Source organism: Symphodus melops (genome assembly GCF_947650265.1).
Source record: "Symphodus melops genome assembly, chromosome: 1".
NCBI lineage: Eukaryota > Metazoa > Chordata > Actinopteri > Labriformes > Labridae > Symphodus > Symphodus melops.
The window spans coordinates 19,966,246-19,991,733 of NC_136691.1; the positions used below are offsets into that span (position 1 = coordinate 19,966,246).

The 25,488-nt window shown below is 41.3% G+C and overlaps 1 protein-coding gene across 3 annotated transcripts in view; it reads left to right on the forward strand.

Moving 5' to 3' along the window:
• The window catches only part of lrfn2b (leucine rich repeat and fibronectin type III domain containing 2b), a 150,558-nt gene that overhangs the window by 80,477 nt on the left and 44,593 nt on the right, over positions 1-25,488 (forward strand). The window contains exons 3-4 of one of the 3 annotated variants that reach the window (XM_079339918.1): positions 1,981-2,086; positions 15,961-16,059. The gene's annotated coding sequence lies outside the window, so the exon portion shown is untranslated. The remainder of the gene's footprint in view (positions 1-1,980; positions 2,087-15,960; positions 16,060-25,488) is intronic. The other 2 variants (XM_079339919.1, XM_079339920.1) reach the window with 2 other exon arrangements.

Sequence of the window (25,488 nt, forward strand, 5' to 3'; positions counted from 1 at the left end):
GCATTAAGAAGGGCTGAAATGAAAGCTGACTAAGTGTCGCGGTCACTCTTTGCTCGTATTGAGACAGCATGAATGTGTGCCAAGGATGAACATGGCCCCTGTGCTCTGAACAGTAATTAGAGAGCTGGCTGACTTTAATGTGATCAGAAATCATAATCCATACAGAGCGGGAGCTCGACTGGTTTTTGAACTAGTGCGAACTAAGAAGCTTGAATCTGTTAATGACTGCGACTCACTTTGCTGTGACTGATTGAGAGGTGCTGATGTGTGAGAGGAATCTTAGAGCTTTTTTTTCCTCCCAGCATGCACTGCACTCTGATTCAAAACACCATAGCCCCTCAATCTGTTCTCAGGGACTAAAAGGTGTTTAGACTGAAAAGGGAAAGACTTTTACACAATCGAAAAAAAAAATAGAATCAATAAGTCAGTAAGACCTGTTTCTGCAAACAGGAGTAACAAATGTTGAGAGAGTGATGAATAGCAAAGGCTCTAAGAGTGCATTATTTATTTGGTTACTTCAGTTAAATAAAAGATTTCAACGGGTGCAGGGGTGGCCAACCAGTCACTTTTTTTTACTGTGCACTGTGAACAAACAACATTTGATATGAACTGAGGAGCTTAATGAGCCACCTCCGAACTGAAGCGACAAATTCTCTTGTGTCACAAAAGACAATCAATGAGTTATCTTAAATTTTTCATCCTTTTTCTGCCTCTGCCAACAGTTTTAAACCCTTCAGATTTTCTCCACTGATCATGTCTGACTTTACATTTACTGGATGTCTTCCTGCAGATTAATATAATTACATTCGGTCCTCCATAGCAGCGCTCTCAGAGAAATAACAAACCTAAGATTGGTGTCGATGATGAATATGAACTGTGTATCCAAGCCATATGTGTGAATAGGACAAGAAAGTGTGCACGAAGCAGTTTTTCGTGCATCTGAGCACAGTCTCCTGGTGATAAACTGGCAGTTAAGAGTACAGAGTTTTTGGCCTGCAGGACGGAGCTGCAGGATGAAGCTGGTGGTGCAGGATCGTATGCTGAGGTACCATCTGTGGACGGCAGCAGGCGGGTAGTTTTTGGCAGCCTTTTGTGTTGGATCCTTCATGGATGGCTTCATCATTGTGAGTCCTGAGCAGTTTTCACCTCTGTTGGTAGAGTCTTAGAGTTAGGTGTGTGTGTGTGTGTGTGTGTGTGTGTGTGTGTGTGTGTGCGCGTGTGTGCGGGTGGGCGTGTGTGTACACAAAATATTGTCCACATTGGGATGTGTGCCTCAGATGTTGTGGACATTGGCAACGTTTGGCGTTATTATGGACATTGGGTAACATTGAGACTTATTGTGGACATTGGCCACGTTGAGATTTCTGTTTCAGATGTTGACAATGTTTGGACTTGTGTGTTTGACTTTGGCAACATTGGGATTTATGAAGTACACTGGCAACATGATGACTCAATTGTGGACTTTGGCCACATATGTTTGTTTTTTTTTGCTCTTGAGACAGTGTGCAGGAGTTTGCCTTTTTTTGCTGGTTCCATTCTTCTCTTACACTCTTACACAAAAAGTGGACTTTTTTAAAGCTTCAGCTTAATTTAAATCTCTTAATGTGTCATTGCAGTAATTTCTCAGGGTTGACTGAGACTTTGGTGTAGTAACCTAGTAACACATTACTCCCAACATTGATAACGATGACCTTGCACAAAGATCAGGTTTGTAATTATTCATAAATCATCAATGATGGTCACTCAGAGTACAGGTGTCTCAGAGTTTTACATTTCATCCTGTTGGATGAGACAGGAGAACCGCTTAATTTGCCGAGCGCAGAGCTGAGACTGATGTAGAGACTCATTAACCTTTAGCTACATTGTGCCCTGACAGAAAACTGTGGAAAACTGTGAAAGTTAATGCCATCATGTCCTCTATGTGGTCATCTAGACGGGTGCGTGGACAGTGATTGATTGCTCTGGTCTGTCTTCCCACAGGAGGCTGTGAGGTCGAGAATGCGTTCGGAGCCTCAGACTGTGCAGAGGTGTGAAGATGGAGCCCTGACCTCAGGTGGTTACTCCACCTCATAATACTCACCTCACAGTGAGTATTTCATCTTGTCCCTGAGGTCCTCACCACAAAGACATCAGAGTGGATATAAAAACCACATCAAGTCATAAAGGATTTCAGAAAATGTCAGCGCTGTAGAGGAAGAAAGGGCAGCAGGCTCTCAGCATTTTAAAACAAGGCCTGACTGGTATGGATTCAACCTGTGGCAATAAAAGGTTGTGTTATTGAAAAGTCTGATTTGATCTATCTATCTATCTATCTATCTATCTATCTATCTATCTATCTATCTATCTATCTATCTATCTATCTATCTATCTATCTATCTATCTATCTATCTATCTATCTATCTATCTATCTATCTATCTATCTATCTATCTATCTATCTATCTTCAAAGAACTCTGTGAAACCAACTCAAACACGTATTACAAAACACAGTTAAATGTAGATAGGGTGGAAGAGTGCTCAGCAGGTATTTTTAAACCTGGAACAGAACATTCCAGTAGATTGCTTCAGAAGACAAGTGAGAAACAGGGTAGTAATGGCAAGGGCACCTCCAAGTACGTTTATAATAAGCTGTCTTTGTCACTGACAGGCTCAGATTGTTATCCGTATGTTTACATCATGATGTTTTCAGCTCCAATCTTTTGTAGCGTATTTTCTGTTTTCAGCGTTTTGGATGCCTAAAATGCGAGTGACTTTCTGTCTAGTTTTAGGGTCACTTGCAGTAAGAACCCCCACCTCATGTTTGTCCGTTGTTTCAGGAAGACAGGGCAAGTTTTAAAATTGCTCAGGTGGGAGTAGTTTACTTCGCTTTAAAACTGTTCTGTGGAAATGTACATGCTTCTGCCTGTCTTTCTGTAAAAGGCGGCTGTGGCTCGAAATGCCAGGGGTTCAATCCCCCGATCCTGCAGCCATGTGTCCTATGTGTCCTCTGTCAAAACACTAACCCCTAGTTTCTCCCGCTTCATTGGTGGCAAATAAACATGTACCTGAAACTACCTTCAGTGTGTGGATGGGTGGGTGTGGCCGAGTAGTCAGAAACCTAGAAAAGCGCTTTACAAGTCCATTTACTGTTTACTATTTAAATTATGTCACGGTTGTCATTTCTATGAGAAAAATACATTTTAAAAGTCCAATGCAAATTGCTGCAACTCTAGTGATTACATGGTTACTGTATGTCCCACGTCTAGAAATCAGTTAGTGAATGAATTCAACACTACTCTGCCCAAACAAAGATCATCATTTGAGCAGTAGTCCATGTTTTATCACAGTACAGACCATAAGTCCGAGATGATTTTCAGCATTTTCAGGAAACAGCTTCAGACACAAAGAGTCTACCGTTTACAGTCAGGCTTCACGTGTGGAAGGGAGCGTGTGTGAATAGCCAGCAGTGCTGTTATAATGAAGCTCATCCAGCGAGGTTGGTGGTCTGGGCCGTGACGGAGCTGAGGGTTGGTATAAATAGCTTCTTTAACCCCAGTTCAGGACCCAAAGTGTAACACTGGTTTTTATTCAGCTTCTCTTTCTCCTCTTCACTGCGACTTTCCAAGAGGCGTGTTTGTAATGTGGCTTTGTGGGAGCGGATCATCAGGGATCTGCTTTTATGTCAAATTAATATTTTAGCAGCAGGCAGACCCTGGCAAGCACACTTTGTTCCTTAGAAATCTACTTTTGAGACTCTTTTCTCTGGAAATTTGCACAATGGCCCCAAAACGTCAGCTCTGCATTGTGTGCCCAGGATGACATGTTGGGGACAGGCAGCATAAAACAACATGAATGTCCCCCCCTCACAAAGACAGTCTGCAAAGAAAAGTAACCAGCTAAGAAGACTGTTGGACATGACAAGTATTGCACCAGAACCTTCTCTACACTCTCCTAAAAGACTTGCACTTTCTGCTCCTCTTCGCTTCACTTTGTTGTGATGACGTTTTTTACATCCAGGACAGAAGGTACAGAAAATGTTCTGTTAGCAAATTCATTAGGAAGACTGAAACAAACCTGAAGAAGAATCTTTTTTAAGAAGAGTATAAACATTTTTACAGTTCACATAAATCTCCTAAAACCTTTTAGATTTAACAATGTTTAAAGAACAAAGCTAAATAAACCAAATCGCAGAAATAGGCTGTTTTCTTTTATGCTTTTTGATAGAATTGTAATGAAAAGTTTACCAAACAAATGCGTTTTGGACAATTTGAAAAACCATAGATCTTTTTCGTCATTTAAAGCCAATGAGTCAAAGACCGGCTGACATACAGTGTGTATGGGGCTCTAAGGTAAATGTGAAAGGAGACATGGTACAGAACAGAGCAGTGCGATACTTCCTGGGAGTTCACCAATATGCTCCAGTCCTACAGCAATAACAGGAGACATGAGATGGGAGCCAAGTGAAGTAAGGTGGAAAGGTTGCATGTTGGCTTTATGGAACAGATCAATAAAAATCCCAGAGAACCGTGTTGCCAAGAAGATTTTCAAATGGGACGTGACTGTGAAAGGTGCATGGGCGTAGTACCGGACATATTTTCAGCTCCTGACCTTTTCCCAAAATATAGATAAAGTTTATCAGACACATATTAAGGTAAATGGTCATAGGAGATACTACTTAAACCAAAATTAAGTGTAGTTTTAATTAAGAGTTGCTATAGGAATGAAAAATATGTTTGTGCTCCTCTATCAAAAAAGCAGAGATCACTGTGTGCTCACCTTCGCTCTGGAATCTGGCCCCTGCACCTGCAAACCGTTTCTAGAAGAAGAAAAACTCTGTGATTATTGTAACATCGATTGTGTTTTATTGCCCTTCGTATTGTGAGTTGCGTCGGAAGTTGTTTCGCAGGTGTAAAACTTGAATTAATGTGGATGAATGACGCAGATAGACTAAAATGGTTCTTTGATTATAAGGTATTCGGTCTTGCTGAATATTTAGAGAAAGCCTGGTTGAAGAGAACAAAAAGTAAATATAGGTGAGACAATGTCTGCTGTTCTTTTTTCTTTGATTTACTCCTTTATTTGTTGTGTTAACCTACTGTGAAGTGTGGTGTCATCGGCAGGAAGTGAATGTTATAATTTGGTACAGTTGTATGGTGTCTTATAACCCCGAAAGGGATGGGTCCTAATTTGGATATGACACAATAATAAAAATGCATTCATTCATTCATTCATTCATTCATTCATACAGTAATAGTAAGACATGAAAAGCTTTTTCAAGTTGTCCCTTGGGGTGCTGAGAAGTTATTAGATAGTTTTTTTTCCTTTGTCTGGCACTTTGTAAAGTAAAACATGAATCTGTTATGACTCACAGTTGTTAAAAGAAACACCTGATGTTGAACGTCCCAGAACAATACATCAAATAAACCATTTAACGGGCGCAGTGTTTAGGAAGACGTGCATGTGCTGTGTCGTTATTTAGAAAGGAGTTAGAGATCGGACCCTGATGGTCACCTCACACACAGCTCTTCTAAGAGTTTCTGTTGATGGAATCAAATAGAAAATCATCAAACAACAAAAACCTTTTTTTCTGCTACACATCTGCGACAGATTCTGTCTGCCTGCCAAAAACCCCACATCACATCAGTCAGCTGCAGCGTGCTGGCGGAAGCTCACACTCACGTTACTATGGAAGGATGACATCCCAACACAGATTATAAACCGGTTCACCACTGTTATAGCAACAAGATTAAATCAGTGTTTGACATAATGGGTTATTAAACAGCAGGCAGCCACAATATGCAAACAAACTTAAAAAGCTGATGTTTAGCACTTTTAATGCCTCTTAAAGACTCAAAATGATGCACTTGGCTTGGATCCCTGTCAGGTTGAAAATGAAGCTCCCATGATCTCACCCTCCATGTGTTGATGAACTTTAAACTGTACTTCATTGGCTTCATGAAGGAGCTCAAACAGGTTTCTGACCATGGCTTCAGTGTTTACCGTTTTTCAGTCCACCCATTTTCTAAAATATAAAAAAGACATGCGCAAAGCCAAATTACAACAAATATATAGGTCAATAAGTGCATCACACATACTAGCAGCCAAAAGTGAGGGGGCAAAGACAGCCATAATGCTTGGACAGTGCAGTGAAAAAAAACAACAAAGCAATATTTGCAATAAACATAAAAATAAAAACACATACATTCATTGCGAAAAGCCTTAAAAGTTTTAAAAGTTGTTTGTATCAATGTATTGCTTATTGATTTTAATGGTTAGCTAACTGCAAGCTAACATAGCATCACCTAGCTAAGATTAGCTTATCTATGTGACATAACTGTGGCCATTTAGTTCATGGCCACAAACAAAGCCTTTCAAAGTACATATTCTCGACAAATGTGATATTTTACAGTAGTTTAGAGAATTTACTTGCTTCATTACATTAAATAAACTGCATTTTTCTTACCATGTGGAACTTCAGAGGGGCAACATTTTCTTCCTCTTCTGTCTCTCCAACCCACAATGTAAAATGAGCGAGGCGAAGATTAATTCACTCTCTGCAGAGTGGGAATAAAACTGACGAACACCAATGGATCAACACTGTGAAACAACACCAACACTAAACGCCATTAAAGTCAGAATGAGTTAAAACAACACATTGGAAGTTCAAATCAACTCTTAAATGTTTAAACCTGAAATTTCAACTGTCCAATATTTGCTGTGCAGCAGTCATGAAAGCTCCGTCCAGCACGGATCTAAACACAGCATGCACAATTCAGAATCTTCAGAACAGCTTAGAAGTGATTGATGAGGAGAGAGTGTTGTTTCAGATGGCACAATGTTACAAGAAGTGTTTGCTTGTTCAAAGTGTGACAGAGACCGATTCTGAATGTGCATTAAAGCTGCACTCCCCTCGCTCCTGTACTAACAGAGAATCTTTAAGTCTTGGACCTTACCCACCTACTGTCACCCTGGTTACCACAAACATAATTAAAACAGAAACATTTGGATATGGTGAACTTGGAGGGGATGACAATGAATTATGAGAAATCAAGTCTGTCCATATCTGACACAATTATTAGCTGTGTTTTGATTTTGTCTTCAGAAGAGACTTTCGGATGAACGTTTTTTTTTTGTTTGTTTGTTTATTTTTAAGCACTATCAGCCAGTGTCTTTACTAACCACAGTTCCTGCCTCTGCAGATACAGACCATAATGACTGATCGCCATTAAGCAGGAAGCATGTCTCCCTTTAAGAAGGATGCTTCCATTAGTTTCCCATTAGTTGAAATATTATGCAAAGGAAATGAGTGCATATATCCAGGCAGAGGATAAATGTGTATTAGAGCGAGCAATAATTCAAGTGCAGAGAAAAAAAGAGGCTCTTAACTACAGCTGAATTTTTCATTGTTATGTGGTGCATTCAAGGACCAATGTGAAGTGAAAGCACGAGATGGAGAGAAGGAAGAAAGGATGCTTCATCCTGCTCCTCCTCCTCAGAGAGGATGAAAGAAGAGACATAGTGAGGAGGGTAATTTATGTTGTGCTGCAGACAAAATAAATCAGAGAATAAACAGGCTGTTCGTTGTGAATATCAAAGAGGAGGAAAGGAATATGCTATTCAGTGTGTGTAAATATTTAAATGACTAGAATGTCTTTGTCCTAAAGTAGGTGTTAGGGTTAATGATTACTCAGAGAGGCGTGAACTGTGACTTTAGCATCTTTAAACGACTTCTTCAAACTATCATTTGTGAGATTTCTGGTCTAAGTTTCAGCACAGCTTGACGTTGTTGACAAACATCACACGAACAGTTCAAACATTTGGGAAATCCAGTTATTGGATTTCTGTGTGATGCTGAGATGAGAGGCTGGATGTCCGTCTGATGTCTGATGTTGTGCGATAAATCTGGAGCTGGACTCTAAAATCTGCCTGCTGTCAGCTCAAGTCCATTTTTAAAAAATAAAACGAGCCTATCTTTGATGTCTGACAGGATCCTCTGCTCCACCATATTGATTTAAATATGAAAACCATTGAAGGGAGAGAGGACCGCGTGAGGTCACGTGTGAGTGAGCTCTGTTTCTTTTTTTAAGGCAAGAAAAGTCGCATTCAGTCATTTACTTTTATAAACATGAACGGAGACGGATTGACCGACTGACTGACTGACTGACTGACCGACTGACTGACTGACCGACTGACCGACTGACTGACTGACTGACTGACTGACTGATTGATTGATTGACTGTCTGATTGACAGACTGACCGACTGACTGATTGATTGACTGACTGATTGATTGATTGATTGATTGATTGACTGACTGATTGACAGACTGACCGACTGACTGATTGATTGATTGACTGACTATCTGACTGGTTGATTGACTGATTGATTGACTGACTATTTGACTGATTGACCGACTGACTGATTGATTGACTGATTGAATGGCATCTACTTTACAAAGATGTGCATGGATTTGTATTGACCACAAATAAATAAATATAAGGCACTGACTTAGCAAATGAAATTATATACATATATATATATATATTAAGACTCCTTTTGTTTTCGACGTGACTGATGCTTCTGTGTTGCTGATGAGTTACAGCCTTTATAAAGTGGCTTTCATGTAAGAGTGTCTGGTGCTTATTAGTTTCCAGTATCAGTTTGGGTTGGGGCCAGAGAGAGAGAGAGAGAGAGAGAGAGAGAGAGAGAGAGAGAGAGAGAGAGAGAGAAGACAGAGAGAGAAGACAGAGAGAGAGGAGGGGACTGCTCCAGGGTGAGGGTGCATTCATTGAAGTTTTTTCCTATAGCCTTTCTGTCTGTTGATGCCAGGATACAAACAGTCACCGTGATTTCTCACAAGCATGCTTCACCTCGAGGAGCCTCCTGCTGCAGCCCAACACAGGCAAAGAACTCCAGCTCAAGACTAAAATAGTTCATTTAATAAAATCCTACAACATAACTACCAGTGCTCCACACACATATGAATACAAACTGGAGTCCAACATAGTAGGAAAAAACATTTAGCAAACACATCCTGATCGACAACAAAGACAAACAAACCCTTCACATGAAATGGTTTGTGGGAAAAAACTGGAAAGTAATCTACATTATAACCAAGATCCTTATTAAAGTTTATGTCAAGCTCAAATGTTGTCAAACTGTTCTCAGTCTTTTCATCCAGGGGGTTCTGAGAACGGGAGTTAGTCTTTATGATTATCATCTGTCGTAGTTTGAGTCAGGATCATTCTCACAAATTGAAAGCATTTCATTTTTACAGCTTTGGCATGAGAGCATCATTCCAATTATGCTGCAAGAAATGTTCCACTGCAGCCTGCAAAGTGAGCACAAAGTGCTTAAAACACTAAGGGCCTGATTTACTGAGATCCCAATTAAAGAGTAGTAAATTGCGCGTTCACTCCAAAAGATTGCACGTTTGGTTGGTGGGCGTTTTGCGGGTAATCGACTGAGAAAATAGGCATGAATCATAACAGGTGCAAAGCTTCTGGAGGCAGTAGTATTTCATTCAGGCTTTTGCGTGTTCTACTGGTTTACATCACAGAGTGTTTGGATGGAAAGCAGGACGACTGCAAGCGCAAAAGTGAGAGACAAAGGACGTTTGAGCATTTTCGAGTTATAGCAGATAAATCTGAATTTAACAAAAATAACATTTGGGTTATCAGAAAACTACGGCATTAAAAAGGGTCTCTCTTTTCTTCCCTTCATTTTTTTAAATGAATTGTCATACATTGCACAGGAGGTGCAAGCTGTGGCGCTCAGGTGCACCGATTGGACCATTGTGCACCAGCGCTGTGATCGGACATAAATGTCTTTGCAAAAGGAGAGCACTAGAGAGACGTGCAACCTGAGAAAAAGGAAATGACCAGTTTAAATGTAATGTTGGTGAAAAGAGGGAAATAGGACGACATAAGTGTCAATGTTGCAATTCTATAGAACGCAGAGGCTGTGAATGTTCAGTCATAGTTAATCACGGTATTTCTTTTGTTTCACTGTTATTGAAGAAAAATCAAAAATAAGTCATTGAAACACTTAAACGTGTCTGAGGGGAATAAACGTGATCTTTACCCTTCTTTTATTGAGCCTATGTCTCATCCTAACTGCAGCCTGCAGTACATAACACTGAACTCTTGGATTAGCACGTTCCTTTCAAAGGTGTTAAATTCAGACACCGTCACAATCACCGCAATTTTTGCCTGGATTGGTAAATCACATTGCTTGTACAAACTTAACTTCTTTGCATGTTCTCCTCCCAGTATTTTGCACACTGAGACAGAAACGCCTCGTTTTGCATATTCATTAAGGCAAACGTACTAAAGGAACAATACGTGTTGTTTTGCTCATATGAAAGACGCAATCCTCACTGCTTTTAGTACATCAGATAATGTTTTTTGCTGGTGGTATTAAGGTTGCATACGTTTTAATACACGCAAACGTTTAGTAAATCAGGCTTTAAGTATGGATTATTGGTGCTAATAGCACCATTAATGTTGTATAATTTCCTCCCTGCTATCTGCTCCAGGGTCGAAGTCTGTTTCCCAAAACACATAGCTCTAATGACGCCAAAAGAGTGGTCGGGCATCTCTTCCGGATGCCCACTGGACGCCTCCCGAAGGAGGCGTTCCGGGCATGTCCCTCCGGGAGGACGCCTCGGGGTATAGGCCGAGGACACGCTGGAGAGACTATGTCTCTCGGCTGGCCTGGCAACGCCTCGTCTGGGGCGAGGGAAGTCTAGGCGCCTGCCCCCACCAAACAGCCCCGGATAAGCGGTAGAAAATGGAATGGATTTATCCACCATTGTGTTACTGCACAAAAGATTTTGTAAGAAGGCAGTGGCTGTCAGTCTCAAATTAATACGAACAAGTAGAATCAGAATAAAAACAACAAAAACAAACAATACGCCCTAATTGAAATGAAAAGATGCACTCCTACCTCTTTAATTAGAAGCCAAGCCCTTTGAAAGTGTGACAGTGTGCTCCTGTATTCAACAAGACAACTAACAGAAAACCTATTAAAACCTTCCATCAGACTCATTATCTTTCATCTCTTATAATTGACTTATAAAAAGCCGAAGGATCTTTCATCCTGATAACCTGAAGCTAATGAGCTGTGCAGGTGCAGCACTGTAATCACGCAGAAGTAGGTTATTAAACATTTTGGTGCTGCACTGATTTTCTGTCAGGACGGATTAACTTCATTCCTCCAAGAAGCGCCCTCACACAAAGGCCTCCCACAGCGCAGAGTGCATCTACACACACGCGCACGCACCCACACACACACACACACACACACACACACTACATTTAAACAGTGCTGCTTCCCACAAAGTTCATTCCTGCATGATGTGAAACTCTGCCCTTGTGCTGTGAGGCTGCAGAGGGAATTGTGGGATTTAGCTTTGAAATGGACTTTGTTAACTTTTCACAGAAAAATTGACGGCTATCAACAGTGTGCTGTGACAGTGAAGATGGGTTGATGTTTGGCCTGGTCATAAAATGGTAGGAATGGACATGGAATAAAACTTTAAGTGGGTCTTCTTATTCCATGTTTGAAAAAACACCAACAGAATAATTATTTGAAAGAACATGGGTTGTAGCAGTTATCAGTATGGGATATCTAAATTGCGCCTGAGTTTTAATATAAATGCTACCAAATTCACTTTGGTGCCGGCAATGATGCAGGTAAACCATCTTCCTGCACAGACATGCTCCTTTAAATATAGCAGTCGAACTTTAACACATCCACATTAATACATTCTTCAATAATCTTAGTCCCCTCAGTAAAGTGCATTACTTCTATTGGAAGTGTAAAATCCTGCAGAGTGTCCACTTGAAGCTGGCTGAAAAAGCACCTGAAGTCACACACACACATCTATTCAAAGAAGCCTGTTTTACAGCAGAAGTGAACATGTTTACAGCCTGGGGCTGATTAGCTCATGTCTCCATCCTCACAACTGATCTGTTTTCATTTTAGGAATGATGAGCTTTATTCACAAAGGCGCATAGCTGACCTGACTAACAGGAGGGCGCGATGTTTGTAGAGGCTCAAAAGCTGACTCAGCTTTAGCTTTAGCCTGTCGTTAGGTTGACTGAAAGTTAGCTTGAGACAGCATTTTCAGCTTGGACTCCAAAGCCCCCTGCAGTAACAGATGGATGAAGTCACTGTGGCTTTTTCCACTACTATTTACAGTAAATCCCTCTAAAGACACACACGCACCTGGATCTCAGCTCAGCTTATACCCTCTGAATTAGTCAACTAATACTAATGAGGTACACTTTCTTACCAATATGACCACTTGAGCTGCCCTGCTGTTCAGTCATGGCAGATGACTCAAACACACAAAACACATAGTCAATCTAAAAAATGATCAGAAATACAAAATCATCATTCATCCGCCTTAATCTGTCAACACAGCGCTACCTCAGTAAGGAGAAACAGTTCATATTAGGCCATCTATATGGTCTCTAGTTCACCTGGCTACAAACAGCACTCGTTTTCAGTCTGATTATTTCAATTTCATGTTTTCTTCTTCTTTTCAAAAATGTGTATTGGAAAAAAAGTAAATATCCCAGGATTAATTATGAATACTGATATGAAGACAATACAATAAATAGTTCAAACAGAAAATAGCTTCTCTGAAAAAAATGTATGCCCATTATATCATTGTAAAATATTTCATTGTAAACCTTGACCATAAACACAAGGAGGAGGATACACTTTACTATGTTTGCTTGTTTGGTTTCAGGAAATATCATGACCCAAAGGTCCAGATGTCAGACCTTGTTTGAATCTCTAAAAATCTTAAGTGAACCACTCTCTGCTCATATAACAAACAGCACTTTGATGAGGAGTCTGAGTCACAGGACCGGACAGGTCGGATACATTAAAAAAAACTCTGGATCCTGACGGCCCTGAGCTTGTCAGTAAAGTCTGAGTTACAGGCCGGTTAACCACACAGTGCAAACATTAATCACAGTTTTAAATGTGAACATCAGTGTGAGACTTTAGATCAGAAGAATTTGGTGCATATGTTAATGTCATAAGATAACTTTATGAAACAGTTGACAGATCCTTTGAGTCAGGATTAAAAGAGCAGCTAACCGTCCTGCTGTGAATGTGAAAGCAACCTCTCTTGGCCTATATCGTATCTTATCTAATTTTGTTGGTTCAGGCTTTTTCAGTCTCCCTTCAAACAAACCTGAGCTCCACTTTGATTTCCAAGTGAGGCACATTTTGTAATATTACATAATTTTCACCTTTTCAGCTCACAGATCAAAACTGATTATGGTTAAAATTTTAATTTGTTTCTCCTTTATCCTTGGTTATTGTTAGCAGCCCCATTTCCAGCAGGTGGAAATGGGCCTTTAATAAGATTTGCTTTTGTGTAGAATCGGGATGTCCTGAGTTTTTAGTCACCTTGCAGGTGCGTGATTGCAAACTGAGATTACTGAGGAAAATACAATAACATAATGTAATACATCCACATTGTTTTCACATTCAACTTTCCAACACAGCAGCATCATGTGTGGAAAAATCCAAAGGAGGATGTCTTTAACTCATAAAAGCTGTTTTTTACATGAAACTGCCTCGTCGACTAAACCGAGGCTGTGGCCCTCATTGTGCAAATGTGCAGACGTGTGTACGCCCACGTCTAGAGCTGCTTTCTTTCCTCTCCCTTTAATCGTCCAAACACATTCATGTTGCGAGCACTAAGAGAGGCTGCAGAGCTCAAAGAAAAGAAAGGGAAACAATCTCTGTTGCAGCTGTGAGGTTTTCATCCTGTGTAACTTTAAGTGGGTGATTATGGAGCTCGAGTGTGTCGAGCCTCACCGCCAGGAGCTGCTCTCATTTAGCGCTGGGTTTGTCTCATGCATGTTTAACACAGGTGTGGTAACACCAGCAGCCTGAACACAGTGTAGACACACTGCTCCTGCTTTTACATAGTTAAAGATTAATCAGGGAGCCTCATGTTTCACCTAAAGGCTGGTTCCCACACTCTTAAACCTGGACGAGGTTCGGTAGATTTTGATCGTTCTATTTAAATCGGACTGACTCTCATTGTGCACAGAATGAGGAATAATGAGGTGTGATCACTCAGCTGTTACAGGCAAGGTGCATATGCAGACGAAAGTGTCGTGAGGTGACGAGCATCCTATTTACATTCTGTAAATGATCGTCGGATCAGGCGGCCGTGTCAGCGCATCTCATCGGCTTATTCTCCCTGACAGGATTTGCAGATATCGACACGCGTTCTGCCTGTGGTTCTGTTCTGCTCCGCTCAGTGTGAATCCAAAGACACAAAGCTGTTACTGAAAAAAAAAGAAGAAAAATAACATCCACACCAACACACACATTCCTCCCTTTTCCCAAGCCGGAGCTCTGCCAGAGGAAAAATGATGAGTAGCAAATCCTCTCTCAGGGCATCCATCGGTCAGATTCTCATGACATGAAATCAGACTATACAAGAAAACAGATCAGACAACAACAAACAGAACAACAACACCCTCTCTGTTAGAGTTCAATTTAGCACTGTGTGCTAAACTGCTCCGATCTACAAAGAGTAAATTAGCTGTAAATGTCAGCAGAGAAAGAAGCGCAGGTCATTAGCATTCGTCTCTGTCCCATCAGAGCGTCCGCAGAGACCCGTTAGTGTGACGCTGCTGATCTCAGGAGGCTTCTCTGCTCCGAGCCCAGTCTCACTCCATTAATCATCATCGGACAGAAAGCTATTCCAGCTCTACATCTAATTCCACTTTCACTTTATTTCCCGCAGTGTGGAGAGTGTGTGTGGTGTGTACTGCTTGTTTGTGTATGTGGTTTAATTAAAGTGCAAAAACTCGAATCTTAACATTTAATAAAAAACCCTGTTTCTACCAGGCGGTTCAGTTCGGTTCTTCTTGGTACGACACAAATTTTGTGGTGTTTCCATAGACTAGACTTCCATAGATTCCCAAATAACCGACTCGTATCATCCTACTTTTTGGGACCCTTCTGTCAGGGTGCCAATAATATTGATCCGACCCTTTAGGTGGAGCTAAACACTGCAGTCCGTTGATTGGTCAAAAGAATCGTCACTTCCCGTGCGACAACAACAAACACAACTCCCAACTATTTTGTGTTTTTCTTCTTTGTTGAATTTATTTGCGCGGTACACTGTGTTGCGCTGCCATGATGTCACGCTATTACGTAGCTGACACGGCTTACAAGCCGCCTACCAAATAGGCCACGGTTGTTTGTGGAAACGCAAACAGGATCAGACTTTACAGATTCATACCGGAGCGCTGTGTGGAAACGAGGCTAAAGCCACGTTCTCCTGAGACAACAAGACAAACATTATTTCAGGGTAATGATGAAAAAGAGAAAAAAAAATCTATTTCAGTGTAATAAATAAAATATCTGACAAATACAATTCAGAAAAAAAAAATCTAAGTTTTCTTGATATAAATAAGTACATTTTTCCTGCTGCATTTGCAAATATTTTGGTGATTACAAGCAAATCAGGCCTTGTCTTTAGATTTCTTTATCTTTAAAGAAGATATTCTTCTAGACATGTCAGGAGAATTTGGCATATAATTTTGTAATTTTGTTTTTTGTTGTTGTTGCTATAAATCACTGAAGCCTTGTTTCAAATAAGCGGAGGATGTATAAAAACAGCCTTGAAATGACTCTCTCTTTAAACATGGCAGGTTTTGTGTTTGTGCTTTATTAGTGCTGTTACACAGGAAGTGATGAGGGCTGCAGTGTGTCTTACTCCATGCTGTCGGATCACATTGGTACACCGGGCATCCCAAGAGTAGCAAAAAATGAGGGTAGTACAGAACATTTATTTTGGTACCGTTGTTCCATAGTGAGCTGAACTGAACCGGGCTGCTCGGAGGCTCAAGATTTTACAGTGTAGAAGGCTTACCGTTCATAATGTCTGTGTATGTGCTTCTCAGTGTTGACGGTGTGTCTCTGTGTGTCCTGCAGGTTTCCTGGTTTTCTCGGTGTGGCGGTGCTAAACGTGGAAGCTGTGATTAGCGGGTCGAGCCCCGACTGAACCTATGGAAGAGAGACAGAACAGTACAGGTAGGAGCTCTCACACACACACACACACACACACACAGAGGTACATAGAGATAACACAGTGTGGGTTGGAGTTTTCAGAGACACACAAAAGCATACGAAACCCACATAGAAGATATGAGCACACATACATCCAGAAAAATACAAAGACACAAGCAGAAAGACATTTAAACATACAATGAAACAGAACACACAAAAAGGGACGCCCACAAGACAGGCACACAGACACGGCCGCAGCACGAGAACACGGACGATCTGTAAAAGAGCAAACAGTGAGGAAGATCGTGGGGAGGAGCCTTCTGTCACACAACAAACTCCAAATTCTGCAGCCTGCAGTGATCTGCGACACCCGATGATACACAACCTGTACTCACGACAAACAACACAGTGGGGATACAAATCAGCCAACTGGGTGCGCTAAATTTAGTTTCTTGAAATCAAACGTTGTCTCTTAAGTAGTCAATATATCTTATTAAAAGATGCTCAACAAATGAAAGTGATTTGTTTTACTTATTACAGTCAGTTCAGGCCTTACTGTCATTTTTTTAAATATCTTTTAATAAAATGTTTCATTTGGACTTATCAGGTAAGTGTGACTTAAATGTGTATAATGACATATTTTAAGAAGATCCTATAACGTCTATATAAAGTGTTATTCTCTGTCATTGGTATTCATGCTGATGTATCGGTCATGCTGGGGTATTTAGGGTCTTTGTATTCTTCTCACTCAAGGACTTTGATGTTTGTGGTCTTATTTCAGTTTTATTTTGTGGCAAACTGAGCGTGCAGAAATGTCAGCCTGAAAAAGGCTCTCAAAATTTTGAACTACATCCTGCATTTCACCTGAGACACTGAGCTGTTTGGATTCAACCTCATTTCCAGACAACCACACCGCCAATCTCCTCCTCTTCGTCGTCTTTTTTAATTTACAGCTCCTGAAAGTTAATGTACCCAACGCATCTGCACTTCAATGTGACTGAAACACACCATGTGTTGGCAGGAGTGACAAACCAACGAGGAAAAAAGAATCAGAAATAGAAAAAAATACATCCATGAGAGATCAAAAAAATACTCAGGCACTCCTGATTCAATAAAGGTGTGTGTGTGTGTGTGTGTGTGTGTGTGTGTGTGTGTGTGTGCGTGTGTGTGTGCGTGCGTGCGTGCGTGCGTGCGTGCGTGCGTGCGTGCGTGTGATGTCCTTAGCAGTGACAGATGTGTGACTATAGAGCCTATGACAGCAGACGCCTCTTTCATCGACACAGAGCAGCCGTGCATCACCTGCAGCCTCCATCAGCCAATCAATCTGCTCGTAGGACAGGAGCGCACAGCAAAAGAGTCAGAACACAGACGGCGAATCAGCCTGCAAACAGACAGTGAAACAACCCGATAACAGACAACAATTCAGCCTAAAAACAGACAGCAACACAGAATGAAAATAGACAGCAAGCCAGCCTGCATACACACAGACAGCAAATCTGTCCTTTAAATGCAAATCAACCTGCAAGTATAGAAGAAAAAACAGATGTCAGAAAACAGACAGTAAAACAGTCAGTAAACAGTCAGGGAGATATCAGCACAGGTTCAATCTGTAATTATGTTTACTCTTAGTCACATAGGGGCTCCTAAATCTTGTTTGGGGATTATTGTATACAGAGGGGAGGGGGACATCTATCTATCTATCTATCTATCTATCTATCTATCTATCTATCTATCTATCTATCTATCTATCTATCTATCTATCTATCTATCTATCTATCTATCTATCTATCTATCTATCTATCTATCTATCTATCTATCTATCTATCTATCTATCTATCTATCTATCTATCTATCTATCTATCTATCTATCTATCCAATAGAGAGAAAATCAGTCAGAAAGCTGAGTTGAAGCTGGCTGAATGTTCTGCACTGTTCCAGGCAGAAAGAGAGAAAAAAGAGCGGAAAGCAAAGAGGAAGAAGCTGATTCAATATGAAAACTAACTCGTCGCTCACTGCAGAATATCAACATCATCAGCCCTAACCACTGGGAATCTTCCTGAACATTTCCTGTTGCGTTAACCCGTTGTCTAACCAAAACATAACACTGACACGTTCTACTGGAGGGCGAGCAGGAAAGACTCTGGGTAGAGTTGGGGCGAGAAATGTGATAGTTTGTGTTCTCACATTCATCTCATATTGAGGATTTTTTTTTTTTTTTTTTTTTTTTTTGGGTGGGGGGGGCGTTAGGACTGCAGTGCATGTGTTCAAGGAAAGTTACAAGTTAAACTTATCAATATTTCAGGTTTTTTACACTCTAGGAGTTTGGATGTCTATTAATAAATAACATGTGGTTCATGTTGGGGAACTGTTGCAGTTTGGTTTTGTTAATAAGAGGGAGCTTTGTGTGTTCAGGGTTCAAGCAGTTGAACTACACCTACCATTAGACTGAGGCTTCTGCTCTCTTCATACCATGCAATGTGACTTCAACGCTAATTTAATCAATCAAATACAAAGGTCGGCCTCAGGCTTTTTTTTAAAGGTTTATTTTTGGGCTTTTTTAGCCTTTAATGGATAGGATGGTGGATAGAGTCGGAAAGTGAGGAGAGAGAGAGAGAGACATGCGATAAAGTTGCCATGGGTCGGACGCGAACCTGGGTCGCCCGCACGAGGACTGTAACATCGATGCATGGGAGCGCGCGCAGCCACTGCGCCACCGGCGCTCCCAGGGCTTTATACCTTTAGCGCTGGGCTGCTGACCGAGCAGTTATATTTAACCTGATATTTAGCTGGTAAATTCATTTGAGCTTGTATTGCAGTTTTCTCGTCTTCTGACGACTCAAAGCAGGTCACAGCTACACATCCATCCTCATGTGAAGTGACCATCAGCATTAACTAAACCCATTCACACAGGTTAATACACTTGCTGTTGAAGCAAGTGTCCTGTCCAAAGACACGTCTGTAATGTGACTGTGGGACCTTCCTGTTGAGAGACGACGACTTCTACCGCTGAGCTGTTTAAAACAAGCTGAGAACTGACTTAAGTTCATTTAAAGTCTTTGTCTTCAATCTTAAATTCAAGTGAGCAAGACATTGACTCATTTCTAATATCTGCTTCATAGAACATGAACAAACGTGAATTAATCCGTCTTAAAGGAAACCATGAAGCCGGGGATCACTACGCTGTGCAACAGCAGCGTTGTCTTAAAGGTTAAACCTCCTTTGTCTTAATAAACTGCTCTTTCCGATGTTCTCTTAAAGCCTCAGGTTTCTTTAGAGCCCACAGGGGAGGCTTCGCAGCACAGTTCTCTCTTTCTCTCTCTCAGGGCAGTGAAATCTCCTGCAGAAAGGATTTGATGTATTTTTGCATTCATTTTCTCTCCGTCGCTCCTCTCGTCCCTAAAGAGCGCGAGCAGCGTCTGCAGCTAAGTGGATCAATCTGACGATTGTCCGTGAAATTCAGAGCGTCTCGAGGCTGAAATCCTTCTGATTACGTTTCATGGATAATGTGAAGATTTGAACGCAGCGTGCCGAGTCTACACAGTCAGTAACACCTTCAAGTTTGGCGCTGCGTCCCCTGAGCTCCCTCCAGAGCTTTAAAAAGCGGTTCATCTGAAACTCCCACTCAGGACTGAAACCATTCAGTGAGTAGAGTTTTCTCTGTGTCTCCCTCAATTGGTCGTTTTTCAAATGTATCAGGCCAAACAACTGAATATGATACACCAACATCTATTGATGTTTATCTATAGTGTGAATTTAAGTCTTGAAATCTGGTTCATCAAACTGCTGATTCAGATTTTGTATTGGACAGAAGAAATATCCTATTGCAATAACACTTTATGGTTTTAATGATCAAACATTATACTGTAAATATTAATGGAAGAAGCCTGAGTCACTGCAGGGAGCTCTGGAGGCTCATCGCCGCCATGCTGGTAGTCCTGTCTCACCTAATGACAGGCTGAGAGCTGGAGCTGAGGAGAGTTATCATGGATCAACTTGTGTCACACATATCGAATTCCAAAAAATTGCGCCCCCTAACGTGTGTGCCCATGCTGAAAATAACTAATCAGACTATTTAGGTTTTTTTGTACCAGGCTGTAAACGTGTGTTTGCTGTATGTGACTTACGGTGTTCCTGGAGCTCAAGCGGACGCTCAACCAAGTGAGGGATTGTTCGCTTCCGCTTGACTTCGTTTTTCAAGTGCGAAGGTTGCCACTTGGCAGTGTGAGAGTCCGACACCACCTCTGAGAAAGATCATGTTCCAGTCACATTTCATGAGGAGGAACTAACAACAACTTAAATCCATCAAATCTCACAGTCAGACAGTTAGAGCGTGACGTCACGACAACATGGCCGCCATGGGAAAATGGTCTTTATTAGTTTGATCTATTTTAAAAAGGTTGCCGAAACGTGTCTGATATTTATGAATCATACAAGAAATTAAAACCCCTGTTCTCTTTAGAAAATAAAAATAAACCATGCCATGTCCTTGATATTTGCTTTTGGAACTCATCAATACTTTAAAAACTCACTTTTGAAATAATGATGCTGCTGCTTCTCGTTGTTCCAGACATTTGAAAAACTTGTTTGTCCAAGCTGATAAACTGAACCGAGTCCACCGCTGAGGGGATTATTTTGGGGGAGGAACTCTGAACTCTTTACTCTGTTAAGTTTTTGCTCATGCCACCATGTTAGCCCTGTTTGCATCGATGTCTCACAATATTGAGAACTGTAGGAGCTCCGGTTATCACAAACAGCTCCGATAAGGAATCATATCTTCAGGTATGGACACTCCCCTTCTCTCTTTTTCTCTTCTTGGCTTCATCCGCCACCATCCTCTTCCTCTTAGCCTCAGCCTTTGACTCAGACAGAACAGAGTCGGGCAGACTAGCATCCAAACCTTTCTCAAAATGACGACTTGGTAAAGTTACAGCAAAGAGGCGAGTGCTGAGGGCGTGACAGACGCCGTTCTTTGTATTGAAAGTTTCGGTGCTGTTAGATCGACTCTGAAACTACCTCTCTAGCTGAAAGGTTACATGTTGTTGCTTTTAAATGTCAGATTGTAATAGCAGATATTTCTCTCCTTGAAAGACGTTTGTCTGAGAGTAGTTTTTTTTATATATATTTATTGTGTCAGTTTTCATTTCCTCAGAACTAATTCTGTGTTTTCAGAAAGATTGAATCTCTGCAGCTGTGCCCGCTCGCTGGATTCAAAGGTTACAGATTTCTGTGTCTGACAACAGTCAGAAATGATCTCCAAATATTGAAGCAGTGGATTTTGTTCTCATGCTTTCTGTCCTAATGTGACCCCTGCAGCTCGTTTTAAATCCACGTCAGCTTTCACAGAATGATATTGACTTTTCTATAAGTCCTGAAAAGCCTGTGTGCTGAACACTGCTGCTCTCTGTGACTGTGCTGTATTAAGCTGTCTTGTCACCCTTCACACCTGTTTAAGAGCCCGATGAGTGACAGGTTAAACCTCAGCATCGTGGACTCTGATTGGCTCTGCGGCGTCTGATAATCTGATTCAGTTTGTCAGGGGGGATCACGGCTGTCAGCCTTCATGCTGCCCGCCGTGATCCTCACAACAACCAGGCTTCAGCATCTCTGCCTCTACATCAAAGTCACCCTCCGCCCACCCTCATCCGCCTCGCTCAGACTCCAAACGGCAGAGGAGCACACGCAGATTGAGGTCAAAGGTCAGGATGAGAGCTCTTTTTCTCATCAGGAGGCAGAGATTAGCTCAGAGAGAGAGCAAAGTGAAGAAGAGAGAACAAATGAGAATTGACAAACAACTCTAAAGGAAAGTTCTGCAAAGAATAACGCTCAAACCATAAAATACATCAAATATTTCAAGTGTTATTTCCCATCTCCCTTCAAATTGGTTTTAAAGCTTCAGTGCCCCTGAGCTTCAAAATTAAACACTGTTGATGCTGTAGTAGTGAAATAAGATGACCCACAAGACTGAAATGATCCACAAAAGTACATGACTGTTGTCCATGGTTTCCAAATTCATTAACTTGTGAGCGATCTGCACTCTCATTCTGCACGCCTCGAGTTCTTGTTAATGTTGCATTCCTCTTTAAATGTATTGATTATGGACTGATAAGATCGCCGTGCACATAAAATAAACTGCATTCTGTGTTCTGGTCTCCAGGATGTGGACTCCAGTTCAAGTTGAAATTGTGATTCTGTTGGACTTTTGATAAGAAGAAAAAAACAAAACACTGACTATAGTGTCGCATAGCGGACTCTGCTGCGTCGTCCGGCACTTTCCTGTTGTTCTTTTTACGGCATGTCTCGCTGTAGGAGACCCCCGGACCCCGTCTGACCGGGAAAGTCTCTCCCTCTGTGGTGCATGTTTGGGAGGATTGAGCAGCAGTCATCCTGAAATCATTATTTACAAGTTTTCCGATGTTGTGTATCTTGTAATATGGAAAATATGGAACTTTAAATGTTCTTTGGTGATGACCTTTATTCACAGATGCATCATGTGATGAACCTGTTGGAAATGACACAAAGCTTTCTGGTCTCTGTCGTCTGAGTTTAATGGTTCACAAACATTTCATTGTAAAGTCTATGCAAAGAGAAAAACAGGCAAAACACACGTCTATATGTCGTCTATGGGTCGATAAAGCATTCATAGTAACAGTTCAGCCTTAGTTAAAGAGCATATTGCAGGTTAAAGACAAAACTTAACTAATCATAGGAAAATACGTTAACAATACTGTTTTTAAAGAAATTCTGAAATTAATAACCCACAGGGTCTCCTGGAGACGTTTTAGTACGTTTTCGCACGTCTTTGCTTTTTACTTCCGCATTCGGCTGTGACGTAACATAAGGGAGTCCCGCTGAATCCCCGTCTGTTTAACATAGAAAATCATGGATCCGAGTGTCACTCCCGTCAATAAAGAGGAAGAAGACATGTATTCCTTTACATATAATGGTCCACTGGCTTATTATTCTGAACCTGTTAAATGTGATAGAGAGCAGAAACAGGCAGGATTAAAGGAATAACGGCCTCAGGAGAGAAGTGAAGCTGTGGTGTGAGGAGAGACCCGGAGCAGGCGTCCTGCTGAGTGACAGGTGTCAGCTCGCCATATATGGGCGAGTGCTGTGTTCACATCAGCATATGTAAAGTTTGTAATCACATTCAATCAATTAAAAAACTATTTGTAGAAGGTGCAAGTGACGATCATTCACCTTTACATTGTATGGGAGCTGCTTGTAAAAACGGCAAATCTGTACAACGTATTACGGTGCCGCGCTGTGCGCGCGCGAGAGAGAGAGCGAGAGAGAGAGAGAGAGAGAGAGAGACAGACAGACAGACATAGAACCCGATTACACGGCCTGTGCAAATGCAGCACCATGTCTTAATTGTTTATTCCTCATGCAGCCCAGTGCTCACGTTGTTATAGAAAATACAGTGTATGGTGCACTGTGTATGGATTCTCCTGACGTGAGTTCACAGCGCACGTCCACTGAACGTAATCCACACAAACATGCACAACAGCGCACACACTCCACAGTTTAATGCGTGCACATATATTAGGCTACTACAAAAAGTTTAAAGTTTTAATTGGATAGAGGACCGACAGACGTAAAGCTTGTGTTTCTGTTTGTTTCCAAACCGCGCGTTCCGTCTTTTCCCACTGCGCACACACAAACACACACACACACACACACACACACACACACACACACACTCCACAGTTTAATGCGTGCACATATATTAGGCTACTACAAAAAGTTTAAAGTTTTAATGGGATAAAGGACCGACAGAAGTAAAGGTTGTGTTTCGTTTCGTTTCCAAACTGCGCGTTCCGTCTTTCCCCACTGCGCACACACACACACACACACACACACACACACACACACACACACACACACACACACACACACACACACACACACACACACGCGCTCTCTTGTAACAGAGTTGGATTTATAATAAATCGTATGACTACATATATTAAAACAGACTGTCCGGTGTCTATTACGCTCACACTAGAGAATATACAGAGGATTCCAGCAGATCAAATCATTAAACGCTTTCTGTCTGCGTATATAATATTTTATGTTAAACAGCCAGAGATTTAAATCATTAATAAGGAAACGTTTTTGTGTCTGATACCGAAATATTCAACGTGTCTGTTCGATCGTTTCTGAGGTTGTGAGAATAATTCACCAAAACACACTATGAATAATCAAGCCACTTACACTGTGCACCTGAATGTGCGCCGCTCAAGTTACAAACTATAGCAGGGAGGCATCCTGTCTGTTCTCACTCACTACCACGTATCATTACTCCTCTTTAATCATGTTTTAGCCTGTTTTTTTGTGCTTTAATTCTTTTGTGCTGCCTTCTAAATGTTTGTTTGTAAAGTGTTTGATGCTCTCGGTGCAAGACAAGTTCCCCCAGGGGCAATAAAGGCTTCATTCATTCATTCATACACGGACGCATAAAGCCGATCAAAGCAGAGTCAGAGAACGGGACTCCCTCATGTTACGTCATATGACGCGTTGTTGAAAAAAAAGCGCGTTCTAAACAGCTATGCTAAAACAGCCACTTTCTCCTCTAAATTAGAGCACTTATGTGTTGTAGAACATATTAAAAAAATAACCTACTTATTTTACAGCCATTAACAGACTATATAAAATATTAATTAACATTTTTTTTTAACCTGCAATATGCTCTTTAATGTCCTTGTGAGTGCAGCTCTTAGACAATGGCTCAACGCACAGACCAGAACATCTCGACTTAAAGCTCTTTATTTGCTGCCAAACACCCCAACAAGTTTGCCCTCGCCCCCGGAGAATGTATTGTCAGTCGACTATAGTGGTGTGTTCATGTGTTACTGGAACTTAGAGGATGAACTGATGAACCAATTCCACCCCCCACTGTTTTGTCATTTTGTACTGCGCCATAGTCATAGCTTTAAGAGTGTATTTGTGTGTGTGTCTGTCCCAGCAGCAGAAGGCACTAAAAGGAACAAAAAGAGCGTCTCACCCTGCAGACGGCTCAGTTAAAATGTCAGCTGTGTTTCGGTCTCCTCCTGTGCTGACACTAACCGGATTATAACTCATCTGTGATGTTTTCTCATTTAAAGGCCTCACGCTGAGCCACGTCTGAAGCTATCCAGCATTAGGGAGTATTTAATATGCATAAAGAATGAGAAACCAGCGAGGAGGGTTTCACCTGTGATTTTCAAAGTAACTCCGACTTTATCTAAACAGCTCCAAGAAAACTCATCGCAATCTGCAGCACAGCACTAATTCTGTCCCTTCAACAACAGAGTCATTACTCGTCTCTGTGCCTTCTAACATTTTATTCACTCCTAAATTACAGTCCCTTTTTCTAATTTCCCCGCCCTTTTTCAGCTGGGTCCTCCAGAAATACAAAATCACAATGACCTTAGTTTATCCTTGGGCAAAAACTAACCAAGTGCAAGGCTG